Raw genomic sequence first — 3,710 nt, 5'->3', positions numbered from 1 at the left:
GCTGGACCATACAAGGTCAGTCTTTTGATTACTCTATACTTTAGATTCCCTATTTATAACTAAACAAAGTTGTAACACATACCAAAGAAATCCTGTATGATTTACAGTTGTTCAAGCAAACAAGAAAACTCTGCTTCAGTTTCTATGAGCTATCAAAAGGATAAAGACAAAAGGCCTGCCTATCTCAAATCAATCAGGTTTTGAACGGCATCTTTTCAACATAATACAATAAAGACATATATAAAAAACAAAGACAAAATACACCTTCCCATTCTAAAACATTTCCTTTAGTCCATATGTACTTTAAATAATCTTGTATTAAGTTTCTACTGCAGCTTTCAATGTTCAGAGTAAGTCCATCCTGGCACAGTGTTTTTTCTAAGAAGTCAACAGCAGCAGCAGTAGGAGCATAATATAGTAGTTTCACTGTTACTTCCAGAGCCTATAAAGTCCCAATGCTATTGCCAGGCAAGTAAACACTGAGGCTGCAAGGTAACCAATTGTCTCAAGTTTGTTAGACTCCATTAGGGTTTTTAAATAAGCAATTTCAGTGTCAATTTTGTTACCAGTCTCTGAAATATAACTCTGGTTTTGGTTTCATTTTTGGTAAATTCTGTGGTTGCTTCCCTAAGTTTCTTTTCTTGATCTGTAAACATATCTGTTACTCTGCTCCTTTCTAGGTTGATATACAGTTTATTATCTGCTCTGATTCGACTGGTTTTATTTATCAGTTGTTGCTTAACTTGTTCTAATTCAATTTTCATTTTCTGGTTCTCTGCTCTCAGATTTGCAAATTCACTTTTCTCTAGGATGACCATGTCTTTCCTGATGGAGTCCAAATGAGCCATTAACTGTTGTACTGTTATTTCCTGTTGAACTTGAGTGACCATCTCCTTATAGATAATATGGAGGCTGACATTTGATAAGGTGGTTAATGCTGATACAATTGTTTCTGCTTGTGCTTTGTCAAATCCATGAGTTTCCAAGTCCTGAACCAATGCACGGGTATCAAAAGTTAATTTCCTTTGTCCTAAAGGGGTTATGTCCACTCGCCTCATATATTATCTTTCTTTGGTTGTGGCAGTGAAGAAATCTCTCCGCAGGGCCGGGGAAATAGGCCCGCGGGGAGTTGAAACCCGGAGGCCCCCGCTGCCTTCAGAACGCAGGAGCCACCAAACCCAGTGGCTCCACATGTCCTCAGCTTTGCAGCTGGCAAGAGAGGGCAAAATCTCAAACTCTGCATTCTTTTTGATACATTTGACAAAACTCTATTGCTAGTGAATTCCATCTCACTAGTGAATTCCACCTTGCAAGTTTCAGAATAGATTTATTTTAAAGGCATCATAACACTATATAATTACACACTGAATTTTAAAACTAATAATGCTGGATACACAAATAGTATTTTTCATCCAGTTCTCTCAAGGAGAGAACAACACTTTGTCATTAAACTTTGACAGGAGGAGAGATGACCCCATTTGAAAATCGCTGTGGACGGACCTGAAAATACTTTCCTCTGGTACCTTACAGCAGCAAATTTCTAAAATAATTTGTATGCCTTTTAGTTGTGATGCTAGGTTTTGTTTGCTTGGTATTCTTTTCCAACATCCATTTTGAACGTGAGCATAAGTATGTTTGTTAAATTTGTTTGAAAGATTTCTCCCAAAGAGAAAGAAAAATGGCTAGTTTGGATTCAGGGCAAAGATGAGGGCAAAAAAGAGGTATGTGTCTCCTTTCCCCATTCCACCATACTTTCCTAAGACAGCTCCACTTTCACCCCACACATACATCACAAATACTTATTTGCAATTTTATTTGTGTTAATAACTTATACTATCAAGTTGCTGTTTTTAAAACTCCATTTAGTTATGTACAAAGCTTATATCAAAACACTATGAAGATCTTAACAACAGAAACTAATGAGCATATTTAATTTTTCAGAACTAGGTTAAATGCTATTTGAGTATGATAACCAATCCTCTCCAACACAGGATGCAATTCTCCTTAAAAAAAAAAAATCTATTTATCAATATATTTTATGAAATGGCTTGGGAGTGTTCTTTATTTTATCTTTTACAATATGAGCTGCAGTTGAAGTTGCTTTTCAAAATAGTGCTTTGATAACTCTCTTAACACCATGGTATGAAAGGGTAGAGCCTCATCAATACTTACTCAGGCTTCAAAGACATGGTAACCAGATATTCTAAGAAACTTGCGATCATACTTGAGCAAAGTAATATTAACAGAAATTAGTTTTCAGTTATTGGGAACTTTGGACTTCAAAACCCTCTAGAAATAAAAACTTTTCACCTGTCCTTAAAACCAAGAGGTCAAGTATTCATTGGCCAATAAAGACGCCCCCTCATCAGCTAGAAAACACTCATTGAAATCCAATTAACTCTTTCACACAGACAGCCTTCATTTTCTATTTTATCAGAAAGTTAAATTTGCTATTCTATACTCCAATAAAAGTTAAGTTGTTTTGATCTGATAATTGTAAGATGTACTGTATGTATCTTAATTTGTAAGTTTTTAATGCTAAAGCTCAAAGCTGTTCAGATTTAACAGGAGTGCTGGAAATGAGGTACAAAATGCTGGAATTCAAATTAACCAATAAATATATTTTAATATATATCAGCAGGACTCTAGAGGATTCCATTAATGTTGAAAATAGAAAGGATTTAGGTTAATTTGGTAAGAAGGCAGGTCAGAACGTTTACAACAGTGGTATAGAATTGTATAGAGATGCAAAATTTTTCAAGAGAGCAGAATTTTTTCAAAAACGCTGACTCTAGCTGTCACAGTCCTGCCTTGGCTAAATCCAGTGGAGAGATAGGAGGACTTTCTAATTTGCTTTCCCTCTATTTTAATAATAGCTGTGCATAAGTAATTTATGAAAGGCCAACCAGGCAGTGGGCAACAGAAAATTAAACTCATTTTATCTGAAAGCAGGTGGATTTCTATATATCATTAGCATGCATAGAATTCTCACAATGTTATTTCTCATACTGATGGAATGTAACCAAATAATATATGAGTTTTTTGCTTATGCACGAGTGAAATTTTTAGATAAAAGTGCCAGCCCCAATGGCAATTTTCTGCAAAACGAAAACTAATTCTGCGAAGCTTCTTATTACTGGAAAGACTCATTTGGCTTGCATTAGAGACTGACATAAGTGACTTTAGGATTTTACTAACAGATTAGATGAGATGTGCCACATACTGTAATATCATTAGAGAATGTAGCAGCACTGGAACGCTTTGTGGCGCTTATTAAGGGTACCGGCACAAGTAAATTGTTTTCCTTTATGACACAAGCTTTTGAATTTTTTCTCTGATTAGAATGCTTTATTTTTATGGATTTTTTTCTGACATTTAAAACAACTTTTATTTTACACTCCCCAAAATTGCACACAAATTATGTTTTGCATGATTCAGCTCAGTGTTACTAAATGCATTATCTATGCCTTATTTCATGAATATCACCTAGGCAGAGGGTAGATATGTATTAAGAAAACAGCTTACACAATACTAAAATCAGAACTCCTCTAACAGAATATTATCCTAACTTACAGCAAAGACTAATCTTCATGGCTCTGAGGAATTTTTGCTATTAGTACCTTTCACTAACTCAATGCTTGTGTGGGTTCTATTCTTAGCCTCTAACAAGATCTTAAAATGGGATCATTAAAAATGGTTATAAAATGACT

At 35.0% G+C, this 3,710-nt stretch overlaps 1 pseudogene across 1 annotated transcript; it reads right to left on the bottom strand.

Annotated features, from left to right (window-relative positions):
- Nucleotides 1-413: 413 nt before the first annotated feature.
- On the bottom strand, nucleotides 414-1,193 carry LOC309806480 (coiled-coil domain-containing protein 90B, mitochondrial-like; annotated as a pseudogene). The gene has a single exon. The product of its transcript is annotated as a coiled-coil domain-containing protein 90B, mitochondrial-like (transcript).
- Between the last annotated feature and the right edge of the window lie 2,517 nt (nucleotides 1,194-3,710).

This window comes from Mesoplodon mirus, assembly GCF_964341445.2.
Source record: "Mesoplodon mirus genome assembly, chromosome: 6".
In the NCBI taxonomy this organism is placed as follows: Eukaryota; Metazoa; Chordata; class Mammalia; order Artiodactyla; family Ziphiidae; genus Mesoplodon; species Mesoplodon mirus.
Note: the sequence above shows the minus strand (reverse complement) of the source record. Positions and strands in the feature narration are given on the sequence as shown.